General features: G+C 42.0%; 1 pseudogene across 1 annotated transcript in view; it reads right to left on the reverse strand.

Annotated features, from left to right (window-relative positions):
* LOC311133141 overlaps positions 1–21,671 on the reverse strand; it is a 68,838-nt pseudogene that overhangs the window by 14,055 nt on the left and 33,112 nt on the right. Inside the window, exons 10-14 of the transcript XR_014615191.1 lie at positions 8,516–8,577; positions 1,245–1,336; positions 963–1,092; positions 459–599; positions 14–73 (exon numbers count right to left, since the gene is read on the reverse strand). The product of XR_014615191.1 is annotated as an uncharacterized misc_RNA (transcript). The remainder of the gene's footprint in view (positions 1–13; positions 74–458; positions 600–962; positions 1,093–1,244; positions 1,337–8,515; positions 8,578–21,671) is intronic.

Below are 21,671 nucleotides of genomic sequence, written 5' to 3' on the forward strand. Positions count from 1 at the left end.
AACCAAAACATACCTTATCAAAGTTCTTTAGATAGTAAGCAATGATGTATGACAAAAGACTCTGAGAGTTATCCTGAAAGAGAGAGGGGGAAAAAGATAAAAATAAATACATCATTTTTGTCATTAATCTAATCATTTTAGAGCAGAATGTTTCGATTGGTATGGAGAACACATCTAAAGAGGATTTAGAAGTTCAGCACCTCAAAGCAATGGATCAAACACAAGTGAAATCTCTGCTGGGGAGACTGTCATTACTTAGAGCTAGTAACTTGTCTTATATTCTATATGGACACCTCTCTAGGATTCCAATATTGAAAACACTGCACTATGTTCTTACATGACAGCACAGGTGGTACACAAAAATCTAACAAACAATCAGTCAGTCACTCATTTGGGGACAAATAATTGCTTAAGCACCATAATAGGGCAGTTATGGTCAGAGCTCAACACACACTCACACTGCTCTTGACGTCCTTGAGTTTGGGCAGGATGTCCAGAGTGAAGCTGTCAGCCTGCCCACGCAATCGGTTCCCTCCATTCACGAAGTTCCCAAAAGCTAAGACGTAGGTTTGCATCACAAACTGACCACTCTGCAGAGTCTGATACACAGCATGGGGAAAGAAGTGGAGGGAGAGAGGGAAGAGAAGAAGAAAGGAAAGGAGAAAGATACAGATAAATGAGGGACAGAATATATACCGGTAAGAGAGGGATAGAGAAGAGGGAGCAAAGAGAATAAAAGAGGAAAGAGGAAAGAGACAGAGGGGTAAACAGACAAACAGAAGAAGAAGAGAGAGAGAGTTCAGTTCAGTGCCTCTGGTATAAATGAGGCATACTGTATATTTGCCCTGTGCAGAGATAATGGCTCTCATTCCTTATGTACTCAACACTCTGGATGCATGGCTGTACATTACATTGTCCACTACGTGCTGTTCTCAGAAAGCTGTAGATGAGAGGAGACTTACCGTACACATTCTCTGAAGGATTTCTACTTTCCGGAGGATGGAGGAGATACATTCAACAAAGGTTGATTGAAAGAGGATGCAAAACACCCTTCCTGAGAAATTGGGGATTTGGGACAACTGGAAGAGAAACCTTAGGAAAGAACAAGAACAAAACGAAAGTGTTAAAATACTTAAACAGGGCCTATTTTGAAATTGCCATTTTCCTGACCTTTCCTATCACCAACAATTGAGAGAGAAACAGAAACAGGACAGACTTGGCACAGAGGATACATTTGCTCTTACTGTTCAGGCTTGTCCAATGGCTTTGCGTCATCCTTGCCTTTGGATGACTTGATGTGCTTCTCAATCTTCTCCATCTCATCTTGCTGGGCTCCCTGAAATAAGTAAGGAGTGTGATATTGGGTAAACAGTAAGTGGCACACAAAATATACCTTGTACTTGAGATATACCGTACATGCACACAAACCCTGTTCTTTCACTTTCAGGGGAACTGAATGTTGGCAAATACAGCCATTGTAGATACTTTATAAACACTATAAGGTGAAACACTATAGTATTGTTTCGATTTACAACATATTTTCCACTTTCCCAGACACAAAACCACAGTTTTATACAAGTGGGTCGAAAAAATGTAACCAGGCCAGAGATGCCCTCTCATTTCACAAAGACAAAGACAATAGAGGTTGACAGGCCTGACTCAGGCTGGCAAAACCATAAAGCGTCCGACAAAGAGAAATGTAAACTCTGTATGTCTCTCAGGCTAGGGGAGCCGACGTTGACTCCGGGGCCTGGCCCAGGCATAACTCAGCAGCAGCACATCAAATATGGGCATCAAACACAGCAAATTAGTATTCAACACACTCAGCCTTGGGTCCGCGAGGGCAAGCTCTGGTTCTGGTTTACGACATGTTTCAATACATTTAACACAAAACATATCCTTTTTCAACATGTGGGTATACCAACGTGAGGAGTAATTTGGGGACAAGAAGATATGATGGTGAGATCTATGAGTTGGTGCCTTTCTTTTTGGCTGTGACAGTATGAAAGAAAGTTGTATGTGGCATTTCGAATACAGAGAAAGGTGCACTTTTGGAAAATGACTTGGACCAAATGTCACTGCAATCCCCACATTTCAGGTCAACTCAGTATTTACGAAACTTCCCATGTATGGCACTAAACTTCAAGTCAATGTTGTTTTCTGATGACTGAGTTTAATGAAAACGCAGCCTGAGGTGCTATTATTGTACCACTGACCTATGTCACTGTCACAATTCTGTGTTTATCCATACAAAGTGACAGTGTTGTTATAATGTCCCTCAACCTCTGCAGTCACAGCCTATGAGTATATTTCATGAGTGTAAGTGTTGTGGTTTGTTTATCATGTGCAAAGTAATGTGGTGTTGGGAAGGGTTCCCTGAACTTCTAAGAGTTGTGTCATGAGGTTCCGACTCCTGATATTTGCGGGGAGGGGTACCTCACAGTGATCCCTTCCTGCCTGTGTGTTTGTGTTGTGAGAGCAGTAGTGGTTTTATTTTAAAAGCCCACAGACAGGGTGACTCCATTTCTTACTGTGAAGTGAGGAGTGAACTTCTCAATGGCTCTGTGTTTGTGTGTGTGTTCTAGAACTGTGAGGGTGTAACCATTAGAACCCTTCATTCCTAAGTCAGGGTGGCTACACTGCCAACTGTGGTTAGGGGTTAGAGACCGGGAGACAGGATGGAGTCTCGCAATACAAAAGAGAAACAATTTGGCTACACAACTCAATAACACAGCCTCAGGCAAGGGAGAGAAGGGTGTGGGGAGCGGGGTGCGAGAGATGAGGGTGGGTTAAGCAGCAAAAATACTCATTTGATCCTCCGTTATGACACATTTCGTAAGAAATACACCATGTCTCAAGTCACAGTCATTTTAACATGATCAATATTATTAATGTGGCTCTAGCAGTCAAAGGACGGGCCTCTTGTGTTGTCCAGCCAAAAGCTTCTCAGGAATGTCATAGCATCTTAAAACTGTATCACGGTTGAAATTGAAAAAACATGTCCCTTTTCATGCTCCTCTCTTTATTGACATAACAATGCATGGGGCTCTGAATGTTCTGCTGAAAGAGACAGGTTTAACGTCATGTAGGGCTAATGATGACAATGCTTGGCTGTAACTATTGGAACCTTCACAACCAGCAGGGTGTACTAGGGAGTCTTATTCTAAAGCAATTAAATAATAACAAACTTTATGACATCCCATTGTACTTTAATAAAAGTGCCCATTATACAGTGGAGAGGGGTACATTCAAATCCGATATAGATGATATGTCTCTACTCACCTTGTATGATGATGCATGTCTTTAAACAAGAATAGATGTTTACTAGAGAAAAAGTATATCCCCTTCCAGCAGACATACTGTTCACTGGGGCTGACTCTGTGGCCAAACACCACGCATACCAGTAGGGCTTGTGGTTTCCATGTTTGTTTTGGTATTTAATGCACATTTCCTTTAGTTTGCCTTTCAAGTGGACCAGATGGAACATGAACTCCAGATACAGAGTAATGTTCAGAGCAGACGCTGTGGAACTGAAATCCACAACAAAATCATGAAACTGTTAATAACTAAATATTAAAAGACTGTTTATGAAAAGGCCACCTTCCCACATGTTCCAAGGAAGGAGCACTTAATTGATGGGATTTTTTCTTTTGTTTTTGTAGTCCAAATAAAAGAAAATGAATTAATTTTTAACTAGTTGCTAATACTGTGGCTTGACTATTATATATTTCATTATTTCATTATATAATCAAATAATAGCTTTCTGTAACTACAGTCAGGTCCAGGCACCCTTGATAAAGATAAGCAGAAAAAAAACTGTATAAAATAAATAATAAAAATACTGAGCTATATTGTATGCTCCCAATTTTTTTTGAAAATTATATTCTATTATACTAATTCAATTGCTCAGAGAAAGAGATATAATAAGTAATTTATATAAATTTTTTAAGATATGTGTCAAAGTGATTGGCACCCTTAAAGATTCTTATAAATAAAAACAAACAAAATAAAATCCGCATTAGCATTCTACTTTTTTTAATTAATCAAATTACATTAAATAAAATTTGACTGGTCGTGTACAAATATTTTGCAGATGTTATCGCAGGTGCAGTGAAATGCTTATGTTTCTAGCTCCAACAGTGCAGTAATACCGAACAATACAAAACAATACACACAACTCCCAAAAATACAAAGAAAGAAATGAAGAAATATCAGATCGAGCAATGTCAGTGTCCAGAATACAAATAATACAAAATATATATATATGTATACAATGGTGTGTATAGACAGTATATAGACAAGTGTATAGACAATACGAATAGAAAAGGTGTGTTCCATCTGACTGCACAACCCGCTGTCTCATCAGCCCAGCCAGGCAATTTATAAACTTGATCTTCACTATAAAAAGCATCTAGACATTATCTCACATTTCCTTTAGACTAACATTCCGTTTTGAACAGCGGAGATTTGTATAAACCTTGCTGTCTGTCTCTACGACATTTGCAACATTGTTTCAATATTCAAATTCGATCTCCAGCTGTCCCATAGTAATGAACGTGTAGGGAGTCAGGATGAGACTGACAGGTACGCAGCTTTTCTCAGCCATTCGAAATCATGAATCATCATCATTTCTATGGATAAATATAAAGAACTATCAATAGAAAACAGGTCAAATGAAATGAAGTGCAGCTAGAGTGCAGTCTTTCCAGCTTCAGTTTGAAAGTGATTGTGTTAGCGGTGTTGTTGGCTAGCTCTCGAACAACAGTGTCCTGACAAGAGAGCACATTTTCTATGCCTGGTGAAATCGTGCATCATTAGCTCATTGTTATGGATGTATTCAAATAAATGTCACTAGAAAACAGCTTAAACAAATGCAAATGCAGCTACTTTGTTGTTATTCTGGCTGCACTGTTTGACATGACTGTAAGTTAGCCATAGTTGGCTAGCTAGCAAGCAAGAGATAAGAACATTGCCAGCCAGTGTGGGAATGGAACATTTAGAACAACTGGGTCGCGTCCATAGATGCAGAACAAAAAGACTGAACGACTGAGTCGCGTCTCTGGCAACCGAACCGATAGAACGAACGACCAGCCGGCTTGGGTAGCAACCCTAGATTTGTGTCGGGACTATGTCTTGTGGAAGGATGAAAAAGTATGAATAAATTCATTAAAATAATGTTTTTAATGAAAATATGTCAATCGTTATTTGAATATGTTGGTAACCCGTTGTATAAAAGTGATAATGCCCTCGAAGCCATCTCAGGCCTAATTTCGTCTCGGGCCTAACAACACCCCTGCCAATGTATCCTCCAAACACTGGCTTCTCGGGCATTATCACTTAAATGAAGTGGGTAAAACAGTATGGAATCATTATTAAAGTGACCAGTGTTCAAGAACTATGTACATAGGGCAGCAGTCTCAAAGGTGCAGGGTAGAGTGCTGGGTGGTAGCTGGCTAGTAACAGTGACTAAGTTCAGGGCTGGGTGCTGGGCAGAGGATGGCTAGTGGTGACTAATTAACAGTCTGGTGGCTGTTTTTCAGTCCCAGCTTTGATGCACCTGTACTGTCTCCGCCTTCTAGATGGTAGCGGGGTGAACAGGCTGTGATTTCTTCAGCCAGCCTCCTGAGGTTGAAGAGGCACTGTAGCCCCTTTTTTTACCACACTGTTCACTGTTTGTGTGGATGGACCATTTCAGGTTGTCAGTGATGTGGTCCCCTGTAGCTAAGTTGGTAGAGCATGGCGCTTGCAACGCCAGCGTTGTGGGTTCGTTTCCCATGGGGGGCCAGTTTGAAAATGTATGCACTCACTAACTGTAAGTCACTCTGGATAAGAGCATCTGCTAAATGACTGAAAATAAATGTAAATAAATGTGCACGCCAAGGCTTCTCACCCTCTTCACTGATGCCCTGTTGATGTGATGGGGGCTTGCTCTCGCTGCTGTCTCCTGAAGTCCACGATCAGCTCCTTCTTTTTTTGTTGAGGTAGAGGTTATTTTCCTGGCACCACTCCGCCAGGGCCCTCCCCTCCTCCCTGTAGACATTGTCGTTGTTGGTTATCTTGGCCTACCACTGATGTGTCGTCTGCAAACTTGGTGATTGAGTTGGAGATGTTCGTGGCCACACAGTCATGGGTGAACAGGGAGTACAGGAGGGGGCTGAGCATGTACCCTTGAGGGGCCCCCGTGTTGAGGATCAGCATAGCGGAGGTGTTGTTGCCTACCTTCACCACCTGGGGTCGGCCCTTCAGGAAGTCCAGGACCCAGTTGCACAGGGCGGGGTTCAGACCCAGGCTCCAGAGCTTAGTAATGAGCTTGGAGGGCACTATGGTGTTGAAGGCTGAGCTGTAGTCGATGAACAGCATTCTTACATAGGTATTCCTCTTGTCCAGATGGGATAGGGCAGTGTGCAGTGCAATTGCGATTGCGTCATCCGTGGATCTGTTGGGGCAGTATGCAAATTGTAGTGGGTCTAGGGTGTTGGGTAAGGTGGAGGTGATGTGATCCTTAACTAGCCTCTCAAAGCACTTCATGATGACAGAAGTGAATGCTACAGGGTGATGGTCATTTAGTTCAGTTACCTTAGCTTTCTTGGGTACAGGAACAATGGTGGACATCTTGAAGCAAGTGGGGACAACAGACTGGGATAGGGAGAGATTGAATATGTCAATTAACACTCCAGCCAGCTGGTCTGCACATGCTCTGAGGACGCGGCTTGGGATGCCGTCTGGTCTGGCAGCCCTGTGAGGGTTAACACGCTTAAATGTCTTACTCACGTTGGCAATCTTAAGGAATTGCATTGTGGCCTTCCATGGATTCCTGTTTCATGAGGTGACACGCATGTCAAATACCTATGTCATCCATCACCATGGGAAAAGGCAAAGCACTCACAAACGAAAAGGGACAAATGGTTGTTGAACTTCATAAATCAGGAAATTGAGGGAAAAAAAATCAAAGAAATGAAATATATTATGGCAACAACTAAGAAGATTAAAACCACTGGAACAGTGGTAAACTTGCCTGGTACTGGTCACATGCGTATATTGTCCCAACACACAGTGAGGAGAAGGGCCAAAGTTGGAGAATTACATAACCTGGTGGCATCTTCGGGTCACCAAATCTACAAATCTACAATTAGACGCCACCACCATGCCAATAGGCTCTACGGGAAGGGTTGCCAGAAAAAAAAGCCTTTATTGAGAGCAACCAACAAATGTAAACGTCTGGAGTTTGCTAATTGGCACTTGGATTGGAACCGCTGCTATGGCCAGATGACATGAACATATAGCTCTTTGGCCATACACACCAGTGGTGAGTATGGCGTCGAAAGACAGATACATACAGTACAGTGCCTTCAGAAAGTATTCATACCCCTTGACTTTCTACACGATCTACACAAAATACTCTGTAATGTCAAAGTGGAAGAAAAATTCTAACATTTAAAAAAAATATATGAAAAATAAAACACTAATATATCTTAATTAGATAAGTATTCAACCCCCTGAATCAATACATGTTAGAATCACCTTTGGCAGCGATTACAGTTGTGAGTCTTTCTTGGTAAGTCTCTAAGAGCTTTCCACACCTGGATTGTGCAACATTTGACCATTATTATTTTCAAAATTCTTCAAGCTCTGTCAAATTGGTTGTTGAGCTAAACAATCATTTTCAGGTCTTGCCATAGAATTTCAAGCAGATTTAAGTCAAAACTGTAACTCGGCCATTCAGGAACATTCAATGTCTTCTTGGTAAGCAACTCCAGTGTAGATTTAGCCTTGTGTTTTAGGTTATTGTCCTGCTGAAAGGTGAATTCATTTCCCAATGTCTGGTGGAAAGCAGACTGAACCAGGTTTTCCTCTAGGATTTTGCCTGTGCTTAGCTCCATTAGGTTTATATTTTATCTTGAAAAACTCCCCATTCTTTAATGATTACAAGTATACCCATAACATGATGCAGCCACCACTTTGCTTGAAAATATGGAGAGTGGTACTCAGTAATAGTCCTGAATGAATCGTGAATAATGATGAGTGACATAATTACAGACGCACACATATCAAACCCCCAAGACATGCTAACCTCTCACCATTACAATAACAGGGGAGGTTAGCATTTGTTTGGGGGGGGGGGGGGGGGGGATATTTGTGTGTCTGTAATCTTCTCACTCATAATTATTCACTATTCATTCAGTACTACCTGTAATCATGGTAGCATCCACATTAATGTAAAAGTGTTTAGAAACATATTATATTCTTATTTACAAAAAATAATTTCAGACCCCACTGTATATGGTATGAAACTTAAAATCATGAATCATGAGCAAACATTTAAACAATGATTGTTTGATCAAGTTGATATTGTTGTGCATACATGGAATTGGTGTATCTTACCAGACTTGTGGTAATATTCCACATGCCCTAAACACTGCCCAAAACTATTTTCACTCAGTGAAAGTTCTTGTCATTAAACATTTACAACAAAAAAGCATAGTATATAATCATGAATACATTCCAAACAACTTACATTGTCATACAGGGATTGCAAGGTCTCAAGGTCCACCACAGTGTTGTCCATGTTCAGAATGGCTGTAAAGGAAGGGAAAGAATATATAGTGTTTAATGATAATCTATACCAAGTTCCTATTGGATGAATTATTTTGGTCCCATCTCACGAAAAACTCTTAACCAGACATGACAAGTAAAACAACTAAATGTATTTCAACCTTGGCAGATCTGCCATACACTCATACCTTTAGCCCCCTGAGTTATCATTCATGCTGGACTGAAAGATAACTCATGCCAAGATATCTGGACTGATTACAGTCCCATTTCCCTACTAAATACTGATATTAAAATAAGTGGAGAAATTGATCCTGGATTTTCTCCATTCCAAATATAAGAAACAGATTCTGGCCTGTTGCTGGTAACACAGTGACTTCAACACATTAATAATCTACAGTACAAAAACAAATACTCATATCTACAGTACAGTAGAATGGTCATTCTTTTTTGTTATCTAATGTTTTTTCTCAATGATTCTGGTGGTTTTTATTCTCCAAATCTATTTACTAAAACTGCATTCAAAACCTCAGGACAGGCACCTTCCTTCCCATCCATTAAAATCATTGACACGTGTGTTACTGACTCCAGTCACTGTTGATGGACAGGGTCAGCACAGGCCTCACTGCTTTGCCTAGCTTCATTCGTTGCGTTGAGCCAATTTCATATTTTGCGCATGCATATTGCCTAAACATGTTGTGTGGGTAAGCCTGGGGTAAGCTCTGCACATTTGCACTTTCGTGTTATGCAGAATAAAAATAATGGACATGGGGTTCTGCTGTGCACATACAGTATCAGTGACCCAATGAAAGTTGTGGATGACATAGGTAGGCCTAAATGCATTTTACTTTGCAATTTGCAGGTAAGGCTACTATTCAATGAACATGAGAATAGACAACATCCCTTTGATGCGTTTGATTTATCAAGCTAGAATTTAGTTTTGATGAGATACTTTTTTGACGTTTTGAACTGCATTTTCAGTCATTTTGATTGTTGATATGGACATTTCGTTAGAACCTTATTTATTATATACAGTGGGGAAAAAAAGTATTTAGTCAGTCACCAATTGTGCAAGTTCTCCCACTTAAAAAGATGAGAGAGGCCTGTAATTTTCATCATAGGTACACGTCAACTATGACAGACAAATTGAGAGAAAATAAATCCTGAAAATCACATTGTAGGATTTTTAATGAATTTATTTGCAAATTATGGTGGAAAATAAGTATTTGGTCACCTACAAACAAGCAAGATTTTTGGCTCTCACAGACCTGTACAGTCCTCCACTCGTTACCTGTATTAATGGCACCTGTTTGAACTTGTTATCAGTATAAAAGACACCTGTCCACAACCTCAAACAGTCACACTCCAAACTCCACTATGGCCAAGACCAAAGAGCTGTCAAAGGACACCAGAAACAAAATTGTAGACCTGCACGAGGCTGGGAAGACTGAATCTGCAATAGGTAAGCAGCTTGGTTTGAATAAATCAACTGTGGGAGCAATTGTTAGGAAATGGAAGACATACAAGACCACTGATAATCTCCCTCGATCTGGGGCTCCACGCAAGTTCTCACCCCGTGGGGTCAAAATGATCACAAGAACGGTGAGCAAAAATCCCAGAACCACACGGGGGAATCTAGTGAATGACCTGCAGAGAGCTGGGACCAAAGTAACAAAGCCTACCATCAGTAACACACTACGCCGCCAGGGACTCAAATCCTGCAGTGCCAGATGTGTCCCCCTGCTTAAGCCAGTACATGTCCAGGCCCGTTTGAAGTTTGCTAGAGTGCATTTGGATGATCCAGAAGAGGATTGGGAGAATGTCATATGGTCAGATGAAACCAAAATATAACTTTTTGGTAAAAACTCAACTCGTCGTGTTTGGAGGACAAAGAATGCTGAGTTGCATCCAAAGAACACCATACCTACTGTGAAGCATGGGGGTGGAAACATCATGCTTTGGGGCTATTTTTCTGCAAAGGGACCAGGACGACTGATCCGTGTAAAGGAAAGAATGAATGGGGCCATGTATCGTGAGATTTTGAGTGAAAACCTCCTTCAATCAGCCAGGGCATTGAAGATGAAACGTGGCTGGGTCTTTCAGCATGACAATGATCCCAAACACACCGCCCGGGCAACGAAGGAGTGGCTTCGTAAGAAGCATTTCAAGGTCCTGGAGTGGCCTAGCCAGTCTCCAGATCTCAACCCCATAGAAAATATTTGGAGGGAGTTGAAAGTCTGTGTTGCCCAGCGACAGCCCCAAAACATCACTGCTCTAGAGGAGATCTGCATGGAGGAATGGGCCAAAATACCAGCAACAGTGTGTGAAAACCTTGTGAAGACTTACAGAAAACGTTTGACCTGTGTCATTGCCAACAAAGGGTATATAACAAAGTATTGAGAAACTTTTGTTATTGACCAAATACTTATTTTCCACCATAATTTGCAAATAAAATAAAAAATCCTACAATGTGATTTTCTGGAGAAAAAAAATCTCATTTTGTCTGTCATAGTTGACGTGTACCTATGATGAAAATTACAGGCCTCTCTCATCTTTTTAAGTGGGAGAACTTGCACAATTGGTGGCTGACTAAATACTTTTTTTCCCCACTGTATGTATGTGTAATAATATTTCACATAATAATATTATTGTGTGCGTGTTTGTGTGTATGTATCTGTTTGTGCGGTGAATTGGAAGAATTGTAAATCCATTGTGAAAGGCTATGGAGTTTGCATTGCAAACTATTCGGATGAAATGTGTACATATATTGGTCTTCTATTGCCACCTATTGGTTGTAACTGTGGATGCTACATAATTTTGTCGGATGATATGAATATGTGGCCATCGGAGGCTATCGTTTGTGTATCTTGGCTACATTGTTGTTTAGGTCAAAATTGTTTGTCATATCGGTTAATAGCCTATGTCACTCTGGTTTTGGAGCTATCCGTTGTATGGTGCACTTTGGCTTCATCAAGGTTTACTTGTGAGTAAATCTGGCTTTGATAATAGCCAGTGCCTACCGCACGTCACTGTCTCACACACTGCAATACAGACAACTTTCTCACACCACAGGTACTATTGGCTCTGAGTCTCCAAGTTTTCAGCACTCCCCTTTAACACTGGAAGTCATAAACTAAAACATAAATATGGGTTCTGTCAAGGTACAAAGCGCTGTGTTTGAATTTCAGTGTTTGAATTCCTGATGTCATCTTTTTGTCGACGCAAGGACATGGTGCCCGTAAGTGTAATACTTTGAAAATACACTTTTAAAGACGAACAGACCCTGTGAGTCTACCTTGTTTAATCTGAGGTGTTGAGTTATGCACAGGAATTGTGCACAGTGAGACCATGTACACATACCTGCTTTTCACACTGTTCTGACCTATGTTGAAGTACGGTAACAAAGCTCATCTCAAAGGTACAGGATATAATAAACATGACATATTCATATTCTCCTGCAGTACTTCTGATTGTGAAGGGCCAATGAACTTGCATGACACATTACATTTACATTATTTAGCAGACGCTCTTATCCAGAGCGACTTACAGTTAGTGCATACATTATTCTTTTTTATTTTCATACTGGCCCCCCGTGGGAATCGAACCCACAACCCTGGCGTTGCAAACGCCATGCTCTACCAACTGAGCTACCTCCCTGCCGGCCATTCCCTCCCCTACCCTGGACGACGCTGGGCCAATTGTGCACCGCCCCATTGTTCTCCCGGTTGCGGCCGGCTACAGCAGAGCCTGGATATGAACCAGGATCTCTAGTGGCACAGCTAGCACTGCGATGCAGTGCCTTAGACCACTGCGCCACATAAATGCCTAACTGAAACTTTTGCACACAACCGCCTATGAAATAGAAACAAACTAACCATCTCTGGAATATACCTGTAGATAAATCAGTTGAATGAGTGTTCTGTGAAATTCTTTTCAGCTACTGTTCACTACCTTACCTCTTACCCAATGCGTACATCTTTGTGTGAAGAACAGATACGTTCGACGAACTCAGTCAGCATCAACCCTGTGATCATCTTCCAAGCTTCATATGGCTGGCCTTAATCTGCAGGAAATCATGTAGGATTTCTGCTGTGTAAAGGGGTCGGCAGGTAGCTTAGTGGGTAAGAGCGTTGTGCCAGTAACCGAAAGGTTGCTGGTTCTAATCCCCGAGCCGACTAGGTGAAAAATCTGTCGATGTGCCCTTAAGCAAGGCACTTAACCCTAGTTGCTCTGGATAAGAGCGTCTGCTAAATGACGTAAATGTAAAGGCCTTTAGTTATTTCTATACCGTGGTCAGCCTGGCGAAAAAAGTAAAACTGTCAGTTATTTATTTTAATCTGCTTTCCCATGTCTGTCTGTCAACAGAATATTGCTGTGAGAGAAGATAAACAATCCTCAAGAAAGCTGTCTTCTCCTATAATTTTCACCCACCTTTCTCTTCTTCACAGTCCCCCTGTGACTCCATCACATACTCCATTTATACAGTTGAAGTCGGAAGTTAACATACACCATAGCCAAATACATTTAAACTCAGTTTTTCACAATTCCTGACATTTTATCCTAGTAAAATTCCCTGTCTTAGGTCAGTTAGGATCACCACTTTATTTTAAGAATGTGAAATGTCAGAATAATTGTAGAGAGAATGATTTATTTCAGCTTTTATTTCTTTCATACATTCCCAGTGGGTCAGAAGTGTACATACATGTACACTCAATTAGTATTTGGTAGCATTGCCTTTAAATTGTTTAACTTGGGTCAAACGTTTCAGGTAGCGTTCCACAAGCTTCCCACAATATGAAAAAAAATAAAATAAAAAGATGGCGTAGCAGTGCGGTCGTGGTTTTATTCATTGTCCTAGTGTAAATATCCCGTTTCTTTTTTTTGTGTGTCTATTTTGTATATATTTCTCAATTTTACTTTTCATTCTTTAACTAAATATACTTTCCTGCAACCCGCCTCACCCAACGTGGAAAGGATTCTATTATTTCTTCATAACTTTCATCAAGAGCCTTAAGCTGAAACTAGTGTAGCTGCAACTGAATGGCTACTTGCTATTAGTCACTGTTAGCGTCTTCACCATTGTCCGTGGCCTACACTATCCACCAGCCAGCTCTAGCTCTAGCCTGGACAATTCGTCGGCCAGTCTGCACAGCGTGCTATCGACCCAGAGCTTATCGGACTTTCTGCCGGAATCACTGGACCCTAGCGCCGGATCATCGCAACCAGCTAGCTAGCTGCAACCTGTTGTTGGCTAATTACCATTGCCCCATAGCAAGCACCAGTTAGCCTTGAGCTAGCCTCAGGCCCATCTCCCGGCTATCTACCTCTCTGTCAACCGGACGGGACCTCCTAGTGTTGACACTGAGCCCCGCCGATCCAACACGACTGGTTTGCCGACGAAATCGTCTGATGTGGTTTCAACAGGCTTCCCGTTGCGACGACCACGAAGATCCATCTGCTAGCCCCGGCCCGCTAGCACACGCAAACTACAACTGTGCTCCCTGCTAGCTGTGCTGAAGCACCAATTCGAACTGCTCTCGGACTCACATATTGCTGTTCACTGGACCTTATGATCACTCAGCTGCACAGCTAATGCCTGCTGGACTGTTCCTTTACACGGTACCCTGTCCTGTTTATTCTGTTTAGCCTCAGCCCAAACTTTATCGCTATTACCAGTTGTTGTCTTAGCTCTCTCTAATAACACCTGTGATTGCTTTATGCCTCTCTCCCTTGTCAATATGCCTTGCCTATTGCTGTTTGGGTTAGTTATTATTATACAATTTCACTGTAGAACCCCTAGTCCCTCTCAAACTGCCTCAAATAGTTCCTTTGTTCCACCCCCCATACACGCCGAGACCGGCTCAATCGGTGCCTCCAGTGATGCTATCTCTTTCATTGTTACCCAACGCTTAGGTTTACCTCAACTGTACTCATATCCTTCCATATCCTTTTCTGTACATAATGCCCTGAATCTTTTCTACAACGCCCGGAGAACTGCCCCCTTTATTCTATGTACCCAACGCACTAGAAGACCAGTTCTTAAAGCCTTTAGTCGTATCCTTATTCTAGTCCTCCTCTGTTCCAGCCCCCAGTATCACTCCTACTCCCCAGGAGCTATCATTTGTTGACTTCTGTAACCGTAAAAGCCTTGGTTTTCTGCACGTAAATATCAGAAGCCTCCTTCCTAAGTTTGAGTTATTCACTGCGTTAGCACACTCCGCCAACCCTGATGTTCTAGCAGTGTCTGAATCCTGGCTTAGGAAGGCCATCAAAAATTCTGAAATTTCCATCCCCAACTATAACATTTTCCGTCTAGATAGAACTGCCAAAGGGGGTGGAGTTGCAATCTACTGTAGAGATAGCCTGCAGAGCTCTATCATACTATCCAGGTCTGTGCCCAAACAGTTTGAGCTTCTACTTCTAAAAATCCACCTTTCCAGAAATAAATCTCTCACTGTTGCCGCTTGCTACAGACCCCCCTCAGCCCCCAGCTGTGCCCTGGACACCATATGTGAATTGATTGCCCCCCATCTATCCTCAGAGTTCGTACTGCTTGGTGACCTAAATTGGGATATGCTTAACACCCCGGCCATCCTACAATCTAAACTAGATGCCCTCAATCTCACACAAATTATCAACGAACCTACCAGGTGCAACCCTAAATCCGTAAACATGGGTACCCTCATAGATGTCATCCTGACTAACTTACCCTCTAAATACACCTCCGTTGTCTTCAACCAGGATCTCAGCGATCACTGCCTTATTGCCTGCGTCCGTAACGGGTCCGCGGTCAAACGACCACCCCTCATCACTGTCAAACGCTCCCAAAAACACTTCAGCGAGCAGGCTTTCCTAATTGACCTGGCCCAGGTATCCTGGATGGATATAGATCTCATTCCGTCAGTAGAGGATGCCTGGTTGTTCTTTAAAAGTAATTTCCTCTCAATCTTAAATAAACATGCCCCATTCAAAAAATACAGAACTAAGAACAGATATAGCCCCTGGTTCTCCTCAGACTTGACTGCCCTTGACCAGCACAAAAACATCCTGTGGCGTACTGCATTAGCATCAAATAGCCCCCGCGATATGCAACTTTTCAGGGAAGTTAGGAACCAATTAGGAAAGCAAAGGCTAACTTTTTCAAACAGAAATTTGCATCCTGTAGCACAAACTCCAAAACGTTTTGGGACACTGTAAAGTCCATGGAGAATAAGAGCACTTCCTCCCAGCTGCCCACTGCACTGAGGCTAGGAAACACTATCACCACCGATAAATCTACAATAATGGAGAATTTCAACAAGCATTTTGCTACGGCTGGCCATGCTTTCCACCTGGCTACCATTACCCCGGCCACCGGCTCTGCACCCTCCGCTGCAACTTGCCCATGCCCCCCCCGCTTCTCCTTCACACAAATCCATACAGCTGATGTTCTGAAAGAGCTGCAAAATCTGGACCCCTACAAATCATCTGGGCTAGACAATCTGGACCCTTTCTTTCTAAAACTAGCCGCCGAAATTGTCGCAACCCCTATTACTAGCCTGTTCAACCTCTCTTTCGTAACGTCTGAGATCCCCAGAGATTGGAAAGCTGCCGCGGTCATCCCCCTCTTCAAAGGGGGTGACACTCTAGATCCAAACTGTTACAGACCCATATCCATCCTGCCCTGCCTTTCAAAAGTTTTTGAAAGCCAAGTTAACAAACAGATCACCAACCTTTTCGAATCCCACCGTACCTTCTCCGCTATGCAATCCGGTTTCCGAGCTGGTCATGGGTGCACTTCAGCCACGCTCAAGGTCCTAAACGATATTATAACCGCGATCGATAATAGACAGTACTGTGCAGCCGTTTTCATTGACCTGGCCAAGGCTTTCGACTCTGTCAACCACCGCATTCTTATTGGCAGACTAAATAGCCTTGGTTTCTCAAATGACTGCCTCGCCTGGTTCACCAACTACTTCTCAGATAGAGTTCAATGTGTCAAATCGGAGGGCCTGTTGTCTGGACCTATGGCAGTCTCTATGGGGGTGCCACAGGGTTCAATTCTTGGGCCGACTCTTTTCTCTGTGTATATCAATGATGTCGCTCTTGCTGCTGGTGACTCTCAGATCCACCTCTACGCAGACGACACCATTTTGTATACATCTGGCCCTTCATTGGACACTGTGTTAACAAACCTCCAAACGAGCTTCAATGCCATACAACACTCCTTCAGTAGCCTCCAACTGCTCTTAAACACTAGTAAATCTAAATGCATGTCTTCAACCGAACGCTGCTTGCACCCGCCCACCCGACTAGAATCACTACTCTCGACGGGTCTGACCTAGAGTATGTGGACAACTACAAATACCTAGGTGTCTGGTTAGACTGTAAACTCTCCTTCCAGACTCACATAAAAAATCTCCAATCCAAAGTTAAATCTAGAATCGGTTTCCTATTTCGCAACAAAGCCTCCTTCACTCATGCTGCCAAACATGCCCTCGTAAAACTGACTATCCTACCGATCCTTGACTTCGGCGATGTCATTTACAAAATAGCCTCCAACACTCTACTCAGCAAATTGGATGTAGTCTATCACAGTGCCATCCGTTTTGTCACCAAAGCCCCATATACTACCCACCACTGTGACCTGTACGCTCTTGTTGGCTGGTCCTCACTACATATTCGTCGCCAAACCCACTGGCTCGAGGCCATCTATAAACCACTGCTAGGCAAATCCCCGCCTTATTTTAGCTCATTGGTCACCATAGCAACACCCACCCGTAGTATGCGCTCCAGCAGGTATATCTCACTGGTCATCCCCAAAGCCAACACCTCCTTTGGCCGCCATTCCTTCCAGTTCTCTGCTGCCAATGACTGGAACAAATTGCAAAAATCTCTGAAGCTGGAGACACTTATCTCCCTCACTAACTTTAAGCATCAGTTGTCAGAGCACCTTACCGATCACTGCACCTGTACACAGCCCATCTGAAATTAGCCCGCCCAACTACCTCATCCCTATATTGTTATTTATTTTGCTCATTTGTACCCCAGTATCTCTATTTGCACATCATCTCTTGCACATCTATCATTCCAGTGTTAATACTAATTGTAATTATTTTGCACTATAGCCTATTTATTGCCTTACCTCCATAACTTGCTACATTTACACACACTGTATATATTTTTCTGTTGTATTTTTGACTTTGTTTTGTTTTACCCCATATGTAACTCTGTGTTGTTGTTTTTATCGCACTGCTTTGCTTTATCTTGGCCAGGTCGCAGTTGTAAATGAGAACTTGTTCTCAACTGGCTTACCTGGTTAAATAAAAAAATTAGTTGGGAGAATTTTGGCCCATTCCTCCAGACATTGCTGGTGTAACTGATTCAGGTTTGTAGGCCTCCTTGCTCGCACATGCTTTTTAAGTTCTGCCCACAAATTTTCTATAGGATTGAGGTCAGGGCTTCGTAATGGCCACTAGTTTTTTAAATATTTTTAGTAATTTAGCATACGCTCTTATCCAGAGCGACTTACAGTTAGTGAGTGCATACATTTTATTTTCTTCATACTGGTCCCCTGTGAGAAACGAACCCACAACCCTGGCTACCAACTGAGCTACATGGGACTATGACTTTGTTGTCCTTAAGCCATTTTGCCACAACTTTGGAAGTATGCTTGGGGTCACTGTCCATTTGGAAGACCCATTTGCGACCAAGCTTTAACTTCCTGACTGATGTCTTGAGATGTTGCTTTAATATATCCACATAATTTCCCTTCCTCATGATGCCATCTATTTTGTGAAGTGCATCAGTCCCTCCTGCAGCAAAGCATGATGCTGCCACCCCCGTGCTTCACGGTTGGGATGGTGTTCTTCGGCTTGCAAGCATCCCCCTTTATCCTCCAAACATAACGATGGTCATTATGGCCAAACAGTGGCTTCTTTCTTGCTGAGCGGCCTTTCAGGTTATGTTGATATAGGACTCGTTTTACTGTGGATGTAGATATTTTTGTACCTGTTTCCTCCAGCATCTTCACAAGGTCCTTTGCTGTTGTTCTGGGATTGATTTGCACTTTTCGCACCAAAGTACGTTCATCTCTAGGAGACATCTCCTTCCTGAGCGGTATGACGTCTGCGTGGTCCCATGGTGTTTATACTTGCGTACTATTGTTTGTACAGATGAACGTGGTACCTTCAGGCGTTTGGAAATTGCTCCCAATGATGAACCAGACTTGTGGAGGTCTATAAAAAAATGTCTGAGGTCTTGGCTGATTTCTTTTGATTTTCCCATGATGTCAAGCAAAGAGGCACTGAGTTTGAAGGTAGGCCTTGAAATACATCCACAGGTACACCTCCAATTGACTCGAATGATGTGTCCTGTAGCTCAATTGGTAGAGCATGGCGCTTGCAACGCCAGGGTTGTGGGTTCAATTCCCACAGGGGGCCAGTATGAAAAATTTATGCTGTAATTCGCTCTGGATAGCGTCTGCTAAATGACTAAAATGTAAATGGAATTAGCCTATCAGAAGCTTCTAAAGCATGACATCATTTTCTGGAATTGTCCAAGCTGTTTAAAGGCACAGTCAACTTAGTGTATGTAAACTTCTGACCCACTGGAATTGTGATACAGTGAATTATAAGTGAAATAATCTGTCTGTAAACAATTGTTGGAAAAATTACTTGTGTCATGCACAAAGTAGATGTCCTAACCGACTTGCCAAAACTATAGTTTGTTAACACGACATTTGTGGAGTGGTTGAAAAACAAGTTTTAATGACTCCAACCTAAGTGTATGTAAACTTCCGACTTCAACTGTATCTGTCTCTCACACCCTACACTGTGTCTGCCAGTTTCTCTCTCTGCTTATTGCTTCACCCTCAATCCCTTCACACTCTTACTCCCTCCATAGTCACCACAGGGCCAGCCTCTCTGCGCATGCTCTCTATTTCTCTCTGCCTGCTCTCTCACTCTCACTAATTTGGTTCTAGTTACTGACTCAAACAGGGTTGAGTAGAAAAGGCCCATATCATCTCTATCAGACGTCCCATTCATGACCAAACCCAGCACCATCTGCCAGCATCCTCCATACCACACTGAGCCAGGCGCCAACTCTTGCGCCAAGCACGATCACTAGCACTCTAAAGTATTACAGGAAGGCTACATCGCACAGAAGTGTTTTATGAAAGTTTCAGCCAAATAGAAGACTAAATAACCACCACTGGAGAGATTCTTAATGAAAACCTGCTCCAGAGCGCTCAGGATCTCAGACTGGGGCGAAGGTTCACCTTCCAACAGGACAACAACCCTAAGCACACAGCCAAGACAATGCAGGAGTGGCTTCGGGACAAGTCTCTGAATGTCCTTGAGTGGCACAGCCAGAGCCTGGACTTGAACCCGATCTAACATCTCTGAGTAAAAGGTCTGAATACTTATGTAAATGTAATATTTCCGTTTTTGTTTTTTTATAAATTAGCAGAAATCTCTAAAAAACAGTTTTTGCTTCATCATTATGTGGAATTTTGTGTAAATTAATGAGAAAAACAAAACAATTTAATCAATTTTTGAGAAGGCTGTAACGTAACAAAATGTGCAAAAGGTCAAGGGGTCTGAATACTTTCCGAAGGTACTGTATATATTGACTGCCAGACCATTTTCATAAATCATGACTATCAATGATGTCTAATCTATCCCGCCTCTTGAATTCAAGTTTTTTGACACAGGGGAGGGGGCCAGTAACTTTATGATAAAACTTTATCAATGTACCAGCAACAGTAATTTTTCACACTTTGGTCATCCTATTTTGATCTGGTTTCATCCAAATATCATAAAATTTGATTAAAAACATGGTTTTGACTGTGTGGGACCTTTAAAGCCAATATCCTGCAATTCTATACATTTAGCCATGGAGCTGAGAGAAAATATTGCCATTTTAAAACTAGTTTCCTACAATTCTAGACCTGACTAATGCTGTGTTCTTATGCTCAAACATTATAACAAAATCAATGTGGCCTGATTGTCTTTTATTTTGGTTATTGTACAGTGCCTATTGTCTACACACCACTTGGATTTCTTCACATTTTAATTTTCTGGTCTTGCTATAGATTTCCAAGCAGATTCAAGTCAAAACTGTAACTTGGCCACTCAATAACATTCACTGTCTTCTTGGTAATCAACTCCTGTGTAGATTTGGCTTTGTGTTGTAGGTTATTGTCTTGCTGAAAGGTGAATTCCTCTCCCAGTGTCTGGTGTAAAGCAGACTGAAGCAGGTTTTCATCTAGGATTCTACCTGTGCTTAGCTCAATCCCGTTTCTTTTCATCCTGAAAAACTCCCTAGTCTTTGCCGATGTCAAGCATACCCATACCATGATGCAGCCACCACCACGCTTGAAAATAAGGAGGCAGTTACTCAGTGATGTGTTGTGTTGGATTTTCCCCAAATATAAGGCTTTGCATTTAGGCCAAAAAGTTTCTTAATTTTTTGCAGTATTAGTTTAGTGCCCTGTTGCATGTTTTGGAAAATCATTATTCTGTGTATTTTTATTCTTCTTTTCACTCTGTCATTTAGATCATTATTGTAGAGTCGCTACAACGTTGTTGATCCATCCTCAGTTTTCTCCCATCACAGCCATTGAACTCTGTAGCTGTTTTGCGCCCTTGGTGACATCCCTAAGCAGTTTCCTTCCTGTCCTGCAGCTCAGTTGAGAAGGACGACTGCACGTTTAATGCTTCTGGGTTGTTTAGTACATCATCCACAGCATAATTATTAACTTGACAATGCTTACAAATATACTCAATGTCAGATTTTGTATTGTTACCCATCTACCAATCACTGACGTTCTTTATGAGGCTTTCGAAAAGCTCCCTGGTCTTTGTAGTTGATTCTGTGCTTGAAATTCAATACTTGACTGAGGTACCTTACAGATGTTGTATGTATGGGGGACAGAGGAAGGGGTTGTCATTCAAAAATCATGCAAACCCCTATTATTTCAAACAGAGTGAGTCCATATAACTTATGTGATTTGTTAAGCCAAATTTTACTTCTGAACTAACAACTAATTCACCCCCTATTCAACGACTTTAAACACATAAAAAATATTTTTATTCATTTGTAAAAATGTGTTGAATTTCTTTTCACTTTGACATTAT

This window comes from Coregonus lavaretus (genome assembly GCF_964263955.1).
Source record: "Coregonus lavaretus genome assembly, chromosome: 1".
Taxonomy (NCBI): domain Eukaryota; kingdom Metazoa; phylum Chordata; class Actinopteri; order Salmoniformes; family Salmonidae; genus Coregonus; species Coregonus lavaretus.